The following is a 12,872-nucleotide window of genomic DNA, read 5'->3' on the forward strand; positions in this document are numbered from 1 at the left end:
TCGTGTCTGACCCTGTGTGACCCCATAGACAGCAGCCCACCAGGCTCCCCCGTCTCTGGGATTCTCCAGGCAAGAACACTGGAGTGGGTTGTCATTTCCTTTTCCAATGCATGAAAGAGAAAAGTGAAAGTGAAGTCACTCAGTCATGTCCGACCCTCAGCGACCCCATGGCCTGCAGCCTTCCAGGCTCCTCCATCCATGGGATTTTCTAGGCAAGAGTACTGGAGTGGGGTGCCATTGCCTTCTCCAGAATTTGTGCATATTCTAGATCATATTAGGGTTTTTCTGTGTGATACCAAATTCCTCATAGGAACTGGTTCTTTTGGCCTTTTTTTTTTTTTTCCTTCACAAAGTGAAAGTGGGAAAGTAGGAAAACAAATATATAAGTTGAGGGCTCATTCACTGAGCATATGTTTAACTAAGTTGCTACTGTACAAGAAAGTCATTAATAGTGTATTCATTTCTTTTAAGCTTATTCAACAAATATTCACCAAGGATATTGGGAACATGTTGAATAGACATGATCCTTGTCCTCATGGAGCTGACAGTCTCGTACTTGAAACACTCACACATCAAAAAGGCACTAAGGATATATGCTCCATCTCCCCTGGCCTATTTTCTGAGTTCCTGCAAATGTTTCTTTTGACCAGGGCCTAGAATGAGTTGGGGGAAGGAGGACAAACATCAAAGTCCAGCAACTGAGAAGAGGGCTTGGGCCTGAATATAAATCCCACATAATTTTTAGATCACTGTCCTTGGTTGAGGTGGGGGAGAAGATTTTTTTACCAAAGCTGGAACATTGACTATATATAACAGTATCCAAATACTGCTTCCCTGGTGGCTCAGAGGATAAAGTGTCTGCCTGGAATGCAGGAGACCCGGGTTTGATCCCTGGGTTGGGAAGATCCTCTGGAGAAGGAAATGGCAACCCACTCCAGTACTCTTGCCTGGAGAATCCCGTGGAGGGAGGAGCCTGGTAGGCTACAGTCCATGGGGTTGCAAAGAGTCGGACACGACTGAGCGACTTCACTTTACTTATCCAAATATCATATCTTGTCTCTACTCTAATATACTAACACTATTCCAATAGCTACTCCAATAGCTAACACTATTTGAGAGTCTGTCCAGGGTCAGGCACTGTACTGAACACTTTCCATGTTTTGTCTTTAATCTTCACACCAGCCTTGCAAGATAGATACTTGCATCATCCTCAGTTTGCTTATGAGGAGACTGCAGCTGTAGAGAACATGGCCAAGGTCACAATAGATGGTTATAACAGAATTAAACCTGTTCTGTCCTACTTGAGTACATAACTTCTTCCTGCCAAACCATGTAGGGCCTTTACTATTTTCTAAACAGAACAGTGGGCTTTCCAGGTAGCACTAGTGGTAAAGAACCTGCCTGCTAATGCAGGAAACATAAGAGACGTGGGTTCAATCCCTGGGTTGGGAAGATCCCCTGGAGGAGGACATGGCAAACCACTCCAGTATTCTTGCTTGGAGAATCCCATGGACAGAATAGCCTGGGGGGCTATAGTCTGTAGGGTCGCAAAGAGTCGGACACAACTGAAGCAACTTAGCATGAATGCAAACAGAACAGTAAGAAACCTGTGTTTCTATCCCTTGTCACAAAATACATGTCTTTCAATATACTACATGATAATAACAACAGCTAATATTAATTGAGCAATTACTATGTGCTAGATACTATCCTAATTTATATGTATGAATTTATTCAATCCTCAAAAACCTATGAAGCAGTTACTCTTTTTATTAAACTTTATTTATTATTTTGTAGATGAGGAATTGAAACACAGAGAGATGAAGCAATTTGTCCATGATAACTCAGCCGATTTATGGCAGAGACAGAGTCAGACCCAAGTTGCCTGGGGCCAGAGATTAAAATCTGTCATTTCATCCAAATGAAATACATTACTTTCAATGTCTATCACAGTTTCATTAATTGGTGAAATAAAGATCACTAGCATGTGAGGGACCCTTCTTCCTTACCTCCCACCCCCATGAGTAGAAGACCCAATTCCATTCACAGTCTGATGGAACATTTTCCTCTCTCATTGTGCAGTGTGAAACTTATACAACTGAATGTAATATCTCTGAATTTCATCTGCTGTGGAATGGCACATGATAAAAAATGCATCGCATATTCTAAGTCTGTGCTTTCTCACTAATTTAGTCTTTTTTCTCAAACGCAGAGCATTTCCCATATCAAAAAGTTAACAGCACTCTCTGAGAAGAGGAATTGGAGAAACCAGGAACATTTTCTTTAGCAGCTCAGGCAAGTGACTGAAAAATCAAAAATTAATTTTTTTTATAAAATCAGATTTTAGATCTTCCCTCTGACTATTTGGGTAAATTGGGCAGTGGCATAACTGACTGGGCAGCAACCTCAGTGGCTCAGCGAGGAGCGAGGCATAGGCAGCAGGAAAGTGTTAGGGCATCAGACCAGTGAATTCTAACTTCAGTCTACTAAAAACAATCTCCCTCTTTCTGTATCACAGAGACACACAGGAGAGATTTTTGAAGCAGACTGATGCCCTCAGATATAAACCTAGTTTGTGGCTATGAACCATTAAGGATGCTTGATAACTACTAATTAAGTAAATTAGAAACACAATATATAATTACTGATGTTCTACTTTCCCCTCTGTCTTTGCTGCACCACAGGAAAAAGTTTCCACGGCAATTGGTTTGTATAAGCAAAGACCAAAATTAAATTAAGAGGTCACATGCCAGTAGCAAAGACAAAATCAGGGAAACATTTTCTAATCAGAAACTGCAAAGAAGTTTGGGCCTTTATATAATAGAGAAATTAGGATTGGATAGTGGTATTCTTTCAACCAACTTTTCACAAATATTTCCTGGAACAGGCCAAAGGACTGAATCCTCATTTAGCCTATTCTTTTTTCAGATATAACTGAACTCACTTGTTTTGGTTTCTGCCTCCCCACCTTCCACGCAGGGGTAAGGGCAGTGCTGCTCTGCTTTCATGTGGCACAGCCGCAGTCATAAACCACGTTTGAATACCTCTTCTCCAGGTATCAGAGCCTCTAAGTCTTTTCTTCCAAAGCTCCTGTCTTCTCACACCCCAGGGAAATTCCTCTATACCCTCCACTCCCTCAGTGATGTTCAGCAACCCACCCCCTTCACTACCTTGCACTCCCCAGCCCCAAAAGTTATCCTATGAAAATGAACAACTCCATCAGCTGTGGAGAAGATCATCTGAGAAATATCCTCTGAGAGGATTCTGGTGCAGGAAAATACAAAGAAGAGTCTAGAATCTTTGACTGCAATCACTGACCATTGCGAGAGGTGACACTAAGCTGAAGGAACATGCATTCCTTGGGGCAGAGGGATGGATGTATGCATCAGTAGGAGGAAGAAAGATAGCTCTTGTTGCTGTCTGGGGTCCATGGGAGAGGATTTAACCACACACACATCAGGATGGAGTAAAAAGTCTCTAAAGACATATTCATTCCCACAGCAGGCCTCTGGTTTGGCATCTACTTACCTCCTCAGACTCATCAGCCATCTCCCCGGGAGGGGGAGGACGTGACTAGTCAGACGATTCCCACCACCCCCCTGGACACCTCTGCAAGCTCCTGAGTTCTCCCCGGCAGGGTGGCTGGCTGACTTGGCTTCAGAGTTTTATGAATATGAGCTTTGACTCCTGCTCCTTGAAATTAAAAAAAAAATGTTCAGATGAAGGCACAACAGGGAAAGGTAAGAAGCCTATGTCTCTCTCCTCTCTGTTCTTAAATGGTAGTTAAGAGGTAGTTTTTTAAAAGATATTTCATTTGGATATAGAAACTTAAACGAAAAATTCCCTTTCCTCTTTGAGGATTCTTTTCCACTATGTTTGTCAGAGGCTAAAACTAAGGTGCTTTTGGAACATGAACACACACACAAGCATGCTCACCCCAACACACCACAGTCTCTGCTCTTTTACTCACATTTCATCCCTGAGGACGTGCAGGCCTCCAGGACAAGAACCACAGTCACTGGGCAGTAGGGTCTGGTGAGCAGCCAGGGGGCTGGTGGGCTCCGTCTGCTCTTGCCATGAGTGGTTCTTTGGCCTGGTTTAGCAGGGTTGAGAATCTGTGTGATTTTAGAATGGTGTCCCAGCATCTAGTTGTCCTGTCTCCAAGTACAGCCTTCTACGTGCAACAAGGGAATTTGGGCTTTTCTGAAACAGGCTTCTGAGAGCAAGAGCAGAGGGAGCCAAGCATGAAGGGTGTCAGCAGTGGTGACACGCCCTGAGGGAAGATGTGGGACCAGCTGGGCTCTGAGCCAACAGTAAGAGAAGGGAAGGCTGCTGTGAGTCAGAGTAACTACTCTGGATCCCTACTGCTCCTGGACCATAATTTTAAAGTGGTCTTAAAAGTGGTCTTCACCACTGGTCTTGCCTTGATCCAGGAGAGTGCACTAATTTTCATTCCTTAACATATTACTTTGCAATGAAGTTATTATCATACAAATGGTACTTAGTCCTCATAATCCATGAAAAAAGTAGCATTGTCCCCATTTCATTAATGAAGAAACCAAGGCTTCAGAGTGGTTTAAGCCACACATTCCCCAAGTTAAAGCTGTTAGTACTGGGAAAGATAAGAAGTCTCCATCTTCTTACTCTTGGTTCTTTCCCTTACATACCTTTAGTCAATAGTCAATAGGTAAGTGTATACTTTATTCCGAGCACGGAACGAGTTCAATTAGGTCAAGGAACAAGTTCAATTAGGTTCTATTAAGAATTCAAAGACATCGTCATTTGGTTCCTACCACCCTGGCATTTACAACCTGGTTAGCCAGAATTAAGAGATAGGAAGGGCTGGGTGATGTGCATTTAATGAGTTATTGGTTCACTTATGTACTAAGGAAATGGTTTTTGAGCCTTAAATACCAGACACTGGGACAGCAGAAGAAGGACACAAAGATGGAAAGAACTCAGTCTCTGTTCTCAAGAAATTCAATCTAGACAAGGGGCTTTCACTGCTCAAAGCTGTTCAATGGCTTCCCATTGCCTCCAAAGTAAAATCCCAAATCCTTAATGTGACCCACAAGCTAGGAGATCTGACCTTTGCCCCTCTCTCCACTTACACTGGGCTTCATTAAGTTCCTTGGTCAGGTTAAACCTCCTTCCTTCCTCAAGGGGCTCTGCCCATGACAGGGCTTCACAGATGTATCTTTTGAGCAGGGTTTTGAAGAATAGATAGATTTCCAGGCAGAAACTGATGGGGTGTTTTCCAGCTAGAGGAATTTGAGCGGAGAGTGGACTTAGTGGATAAGAGTAGCTGGGGAAAGTTTCATAGAAAAGGCAAAATGTTCTTTGTATGTAACTGATATTCAATAACTATCTGTTGAACAGAATTGGTTTGAGAAGGCTAGGGATGGGCAGAGTGTGGTAGGACAGGAGAGCAGAAGAGTGAGAGCAAGACCAAATAAGCGAAGCTTCAGGAGCTGGGAGTACCTGAGCATGATGCAAAGCAAAGGAACCATCTAAGAGGCAGGTTGGGAAGGCAGGGCAGTGAGGTGCGGGAGCGTGCTTGATGGGATGGGAGATCTGAACTCCAGTCACAGCTCAGCTACTTGCTTTGTGACCTTGGACAAGTCACTTCTCTTTTCTTGGCCACAGAACTTGTGATGAAGATGAAGTGAGTAGGTGATTTCTTAACATCTCCTTTCCAGGTAAAATGTGCTCTTTACAGTTCAGGTGGTGATAGAGAGTTGCAGAAGCCAGGTAAGATCCAACACACTGGAAAAGAGAAGGAAATCTTAGGAGGACAGAGAGAGCGCAGGCAGAGTGCTGGCATTAGAGACTTTTATAGCATGCAAGGCTGAGGAGAAGGACTGGAGGCTGGCGGGGAAGCCAGGGTTGAGTGGCCTGCCAGGGGAAGCTGCAGCCTGTGACTCACTGATGTCCCACCAGGACCAGATCAATGAAATCAACAGAATTTTCTATAGCAACCTATTTCTAATTCTTACCCTGATCCAATGTCTAATGTCGGGGGACCAAGCTCACCATCAGGGGAGAAGGCTGCTGTGGCCAGTAAAACTGATGTCCAGGTTCAAAGAGTAGGGAGGAGAGGAAAGAACTGAAGTTTTCCAGACAGTCCAAATGAAAGGACAAGTCCCTCACCCAGGTTTTTTTCTCTAGTGACCCCGATTTTGCACCATAGATGTCGCTTGTTTCTCTCTCTTTTCTTCTTTGGTACTTTTGGGGAGGGGGAGCAAGGCAAGGGAGAGGGGAAGAGACTTTTTTTCACAGGAGTCCTCAGAATTACAGTTCACAAACTATTCAGTAAACTGACCGGCCTCAACCTCCCCTTCAACGGTCTAATCTAAGGGGTGGATCTATGTGTTTTGTTGCTTGTCAGAAACAATTGCTGCGCGGCCCATTACATTTACAGCACGTCGCCCTTTAATTGGTGTAACACGCTGAGGCCTGAAAGGAGGAGAGGCCCACAAAAGCGCCCGTGAATGAGCCTTGACTCACACAAAAACACTCTGCAGAAGTTCAGAGCTGGCCACTAACAAGGAGGTAGGGAGTTAGTTTGAAAAGGGGGTGAAGTTCAGAAATGTGTCACCTTGAGGAGCCTCCCATCAAAGCAATGGTCGCATTGACAAGCTGCAAAGAAAAAAAGTTAAACCTTTAGGGCTACGGACTTGCCTGCTGCATTTATTCTTTTTAAACTTGAGAAGGGGGGCGAGTGGGAGAGGGGAGAGTCTTTTTCTTCTCTTCCCCACCCTTGTCTCTCTACTCCCTTTATTTACTTCAGAGAACCTTAGAGAAGTCGATGTGAAAAAACATATCTCCCACACCCCTGCTAAGATACACTATTTTTTTTAAATATGTAAAAAAGTCAGAATGAATGTGAAGCAGCCTTAGGTTGCTGCTGCTGATTTCAACCTCTGTGGGAACAGTGTTTGTTCTCTGCGTTCCCCTCCCCCCATTTTCTAAGGCAACTCTCCCAGTCCTGGGGTTTGGAGCCCCTCCGCTTGGGCCTGCCTGCCTGCAGGTCTGGAGACTGCACACCAGGATTCCGTGAGGGTGAGGGCATGCATTCTGGTTCCTCAGTGGCCTTAGTCACTGGTGTGAGCTATATCAAAGTATATGGAAGCATCATTCGCATTGGTGCGAGTCCAGCTGATCAGGGTACTGAAGTCGGGGGTTCCGCCCCCTCCTTAGAGAAGGAGGAGACCCAGCTTTCCCTCCTCCTGCCTGTAATACCTAGATAAGATTCTACCGAGACTGAGCCATGCTTTGGTTCCAGTTTGCAAAATAACATGTCCCAAATAGAAGAACTAGCATTCATAGGTCCGAGGTGGAGGTGGGGGACGAGGTGGCACCTTCTGTTCCTCTGCCTTCCGTGGTCACCTGCTACTCTAGTGCACCTTCCTGGTTCCAGATGCCCGGAATTTACTCAGTGGCGGTGGTGGGATTGATCTCTCTTGGCACTTCCCCTGCACCCTGCCCCTCGTCTTCCTCCAGGGATCCCCGCCACACAAGTGCCACCAAGGTGGAAGACCCTTCTTCAGTTACTGGGTGCACTCGCTCGAGCACCCCAGAGGCACCCTCCTCCACTCGCCTGTTCCCGCCTTTGTCTGGCAACTGGACCCCCACCCTAGCACTGCTCCTGTGAACCGGCTGCCCCATGCGAAGGCGGGGGGCGCTTTTCAATGCAGCGCCATAGCTCCCTCCAGATTTGTAATCCGCCAAAAAGCCGCTGATTGCTGCAATCGTTACTTTTCATTAAAAAAACTTAGAAGCAATTTGGGAGAACCCTTCTCAATGAATACATTTACCCCCGAACGGTCTTTATTCTCCGCCTCCACTTGATGAGTTTCTCTGGCACGAATCAGTTCTTACAGGCACAGAATGGGCAATCCCTTGATCCCCGTCAATTGTCATCCCGAGTCGGGGCCACTTTGACCGCCAATAGTGGGGAAGTCAGAGCTAATCCTCAGAAGGAATCACGGGAAAAGAAAAGCAACAATAACCAAGTCAAGCGTAAAAAATGAAAGAGAAATCTCTATTATCACTCACTACATTTCCCAGCTATGTACTGAAAAAATCAGCTCGCTTGTCATTCGAGTCAGACACCCACACAAGAATATGGGGTCGTGGTGGGTTGGTAGACTCACACGACGTAAGGAGCGATATTTGAGAGCCAAAGGCCTCTCTTCTGCCTCTGCCAAATCCCTCTCACATCCGCCATAACCATTAAATACAGACTGACTTTATTCTGTATGGGGAGGCCCAGGGGTGGGGGATGAGGGAGCCCCCAGCTGTGCATGGATACAAAAAGGTCCCAGGAGAGAGGAATGAGGTGGGGGTGGAGTGACGATGCTAAAGGAAAGCACTTCTCTTGGGCACCTCCTGCTTGGGCGGTTGGGCCTCTCCTGCCTGGGTCCAGCCGCTGCCTGGGACACCCCCTCAACCCTCTCTCCACAGCCCCTGCAGCTCCAAGGGTGCGCAGACTTGGAGGCTGGGTCCTAGTGCAGCTGCATGACGCCCGCGTGCACTGGGTCCATGGGCCACGGACTCTGTGCAGCCTCCAGTCTTCCACAGTAGCTGGGACCCACAGCACTGTGGGCTGGGGGTGGGGTGTGAGAGTCCCGGGAATCGCTGGAGTAGACACAGAAAGACCTGAGAGAGTGTGCATATACAGCCACTTTCCACGCTGACACCTACAATTATATGACATAGGCCTTGATTCCTTTATGCCGAAGCCAAGTGAGGGGCAAAGTAAAGCGGGGATGCAGGGCAGGATTCCTGGCACTACTGCAGCGTCTGGGGAGGGGTGGCCCTGCAGCCTCCCGCCGCTCTCTCCCTCACTCCCTCCCAAGGGCTGGGGCTGCTCCCTTGCTCATGGATGCGGGGTTGATGGCCAGCACAGGGTTTGGAGGACCTGAATCCCAAAAGAAAGGGTCAGAACACACAGTCCAGCTACCTCTCCAAGTCCATTGCTCTCATGATGCTGCAAAGCCAGTCCAAGGTGCCTTTTGGCTACTTTCATTTTCCCTTGCCAGGTCCCCCTGGGGGCCAGGTCCTCAGGGCCCTCCCATGATTGAGTGGTGAGGCTGCTTCTCCTGGTTGCTCAGGGCAATGAGGAAGGGCCACATAGGGGATGAAGGTGTTTTTTTCATCATCTCCTTCCTCAGGCCTTAGAGGTGCAGTCTGCCAGCAGCTCCTGTTCCTCCCAGCCACCCACTTCACCCTCAACCCCCTAACCCCACCCCACACCCTGGTCCCCAACATCTAGGCATCCACCCCATGAAGCCTGTTGTACCTATCTCTCTGAGGAACCTCTCCAGACTTCACTCCCCACAGCACACTACACACACATCACACACTACAGGTGTACACATGACATGCTGCATACCATTAGCACATACATTATCACACATGTGTACACACATGCAGAAAGTAATATTCAGGGAGCAACAAGCTTCGGAAACAATCATATTTACACAAGACCTGCACTCACCCAATACATAGTCACACAGACATGCACACATTCCTGCACACCAGGCACACATGGACCATGCACACTCTTGAAATACCCTTGAGTATCCAGATACTGGCTCTGTCAGAAATGCCAGGTCAGGCAGGGGCTACTAGAGAGAGTCATCCAGGTGGGGGTCATGGTCTTTGGCTCTGAGACCCAGGCCTCCTTCAGGATGCTCGCCAGGGTAGATGCCCCAGTCTTCTCACTGGGCCTGTGTGGTGCTCACACCCTTGACCCGGCGTGGGCTGCACCAGAGCTGGGACAGCCCCAGGTGGCCCCACCAATCAGGCCAGAGTCTGAGGTGAACACTGGACAGCGAGACTCACCCCAGCACGGCACCAGACACATGCCCATGAGCCTCCTTAAGGGAGTGGCTGAGCTAGCCACTGCGGCCAGAAAGTGGGAAGGACACTGAAGGAGGCTGTCCAACCTGTCTGACCTGTACCCACCCAGGTGAGGGATCCCACCCAGGGAGGATGGCGTAGGAGGTGGTGGCAGGTAGTGATAATCACCATCTATAAAGCCAGTGAGAGTGAGATGGTTCTGCCCAGCCCCAGATTTACATAAATGTGGAATCCCCGCTTCCACCGAGATCTGGAAAGGGTGCTTGCAGAGAGGGCGACCGACATTCTGCAATCTTAATTAGTGATTTTTGTCCCCTTGTTACTGGGCTCAGCATCTCATGCAAATGAACTCTTCATTTCAGCCACATTACCCCAGTTCCAGAATTAACTGACTCTTATCTTTAATGATATGCCGCTGAAGTTCTCCGAGCTGGCTAGCTTTTTATCTTGATTACTCTAATCAATAAGAAATGATAGAGTAGAATTATAAACTCTATTGGCTTTTAAATGTTGCCGACAAGCCCTCTAGATGCCATTCCCGTTCATTGTTATTTATTAAAATGATCCTCAGCCTAACAGCGGATGCAAATAGAGAAGCTAACAAGAATTAGCCTTGGGAAGAGTCCCAGTCCTTTCTGACAACTTCACCTCCTACTCCCCAGGGAAGAGTCTTTGCTGTTTAGGTTTGAGAAGATGGAAGCATATTAAAAAAAAATTTTTTTTAAAGAAACTTGTTCTTTTGGAGGTACAAAAGAAACAGAAAACAAGAAACAACAAATTCCCTACCTCATCCAAACCGATAGTTTTAAAGGTAGAAGCTTTGAAAATGGCACTTTAAAATACAGAAACTCATGCTCTATGAATGAATCCAATCTTTTCTCTCTGTTTCTCTTCCTACTCCCCACCTTGCTGACTCCTCCCCCCACAGACTTCTGCATACCAATATCTACAGGCTTATCTTTATGTATGATTTCAGACTCAAGAAAGGCAATTTCCTCCACTTTTTCTCTTGGGAGAAAAATAGGGCTTGGATCTTCCTGTCTGCAGACAATATCTTTAACTCCAGCTAGGTGGTGGCTGGCCAAGGTGTCAAAAGCACTTCTAATGGGAAGTTTTAAGGTTCCTATATGTCCAGCATCAGGTGGACTGAGATGTCTCTCTCCCACTTCAGGCAGCCCATTGCCCATACCCCTCTAGGGTCCAGGACACCACAACTCTCCCAGTCACACCTCCCTCACAGGCCGAATTTGGGCAACACTCTTCCTCAAGAAGCCAAAAAGAAAGTGTAGGGCATTTATTTTCTCCCTCCACTCGTTGAGAGTGAAAAAAAAAGAAAGTTTATGTTATACATGACAAACATCCCTCTTCACCCTCGACCAGTGATTAACCCTCCTCTTACTCCCAATCTTGGTTCTAAGTTTGGTCCGGGATGGGGTGTCCTAGGAGGGTCAGGGGCTGCTGAAAACACCAGCTGTCATCACTTATCAGATCATGTACTAATTTACTAGCTTTCATTTCAATCCCCACCCCCTAAACCCATTAAGAACCTATTCTGCACTAGGCACTCTGTCAGGAGCAAGATTCAGGTTCTGAGGCACACGGAACCTTTCCACAGTTGGCTTGACCCTCCACCCCCTCTTTGCTTTGAAAGGGTTCTAAGAACGGTGACATTCAAAGCTCCAAAAACGCTAGAGCGGTAGGCACACACATTAATTCACACACGCCACAAACTCGGCCTGCTCCTGCCCAGCAACCCCACGGGGCGCACCACCGCTATCTCGACGCGTTTACGCACAGTCCTACTCGTCCGCTGCAGATAGACCGGTCCCCAGGAAGCCGTCCGGCTCCTCCAGCCCGCGTAGCTGCGAAATCTGTCCTCTCTCTCTATCCCCATTCCCTGCACACAGCCCGAGGCGCTGCGCCGAGCCCCGGCCGGGCCAGTCGGGGAAACTGCGCGCTCAGTCTCGCAAAGGCGCATCTAGCAATCCCAGACGCTCCGAGGAGGGACGGCGCTCAGGAAACGAAAGCGGCCGGAACACAAACTCAAGGCCCCCAAGGCCTCAGTCGATCGCCAAGAAGTCGGAAATCCTAGGGTAGGCTAAGCGTTTTTTTTTTTCTCTCTCTCTTTTTTAAAATGACACGTGGGGGGTAGGGCTGACTGTATCAAAATCATGTAAAATTTCTGTTCCTAGCAACATCCTTGTTATTAGGAATGATGACTAAACCGACAGGATTATTCTGGACTGTAAGTTATCAAGAGCCCACTAATTTCACATTAAAGCCCATTGACTGCAACGGCGTGATTGAAGGGTTTTTAACAATTAACATAATCAGAAAATGAGCTGAGATAATTTTTATTCAACTCATTACTTTTTAATCATGTATTTCTTTTAATTAATATCTTCTCGGTGAACATAACACAAAGCGGAGCCCCAATGCTGGCCCAAGCCAGCCTGTGGGACTGAATTTGACACAACCAAACACTGCACCAGCCGCATTCATCGTATCTCTATTGTGGTATTCGCAAAATAGAAGAATCTTGTCCAAAAGTCACCATGTTGTTTTGCAACACAATATAAAGGGGGGAGGGGCTGAAGTTGCACAAGCCATACGATTTTTAAAATTCTACTTGACTTTTATATTTGGGTGCCTTTCTTGGTTTGCAGCCAGACAGATTGATACAAATGAGAAGGAACAAACAGGAGGAAGAAGGAGAAGAGGAAAAGGCTTTTGGAGATGAATGTCCCACAGTGGGTTTTGGCTGCTCCTGCGTGCCACCAGAGCCAGCTGGAGGAACCTTAGAAAGCACAGAATTGACATCAGCGTGCCCGCCTCTGGCCTCACCTAGTCTCAGTTGGGCACCTAGGCCTGGCCCAGGCTGTCGGGGCTGAGGTGTTCAGCTTCAGTTCCCCCACCCTAATCAACCTCCTTGGGCTCAGACCCAATGGGATTAAATCTCTCTGCTCCCCAGCCCCAACGGCAAGTGGGCAGAACCTGCAGGCCCT

General features: G+C 47.2%; 1 protein-coding gene and 1 long non-coding RNA gene across 13 annotated transcripts in view; both read right to left on the minus strand.

Annotated features, from left to right (window-relative positions):
• Positions 1-12,872, minus strand: part of NR2E1 (nuclear receptor subfamily 2 group E member 1) — a 201,861-nt gene that overhangs the window by 142,476 nt on the left and 46,513 nt on the right. The window lies entirely within an intron of this gene.
• LOC138444776 (uncharacterized) lies at positions 1,755-4,575 on the minus strand. Its single transcript, XR_011258587.1, has 3 exons — positions 3,971-4,575; positions 3,529-3,693; positions 1,755-2,303 (listed from the first exon to the last, which is right to left on the minus strand). It is a non-coding gene; the product is annotated as an uncharacterized lncRNA (long non-coding RNA).

The sequence above is a fragment of the Ovis canadensis genome, chromosome 8, assembly GCF_042477335.2.
Source record: "Ovis canadensis isolate MfBH-ARS-UI-01 breed Bighorn chromosome 8, ARS-UI_OviCan_v2, whole genome shotgun sequence".
Lineage (NCBI taxonomy): Eukaryota > Metazoa > Chordata > Mammalia > Artiodactyla > Bovidae > Ovis > Ovis canadensis.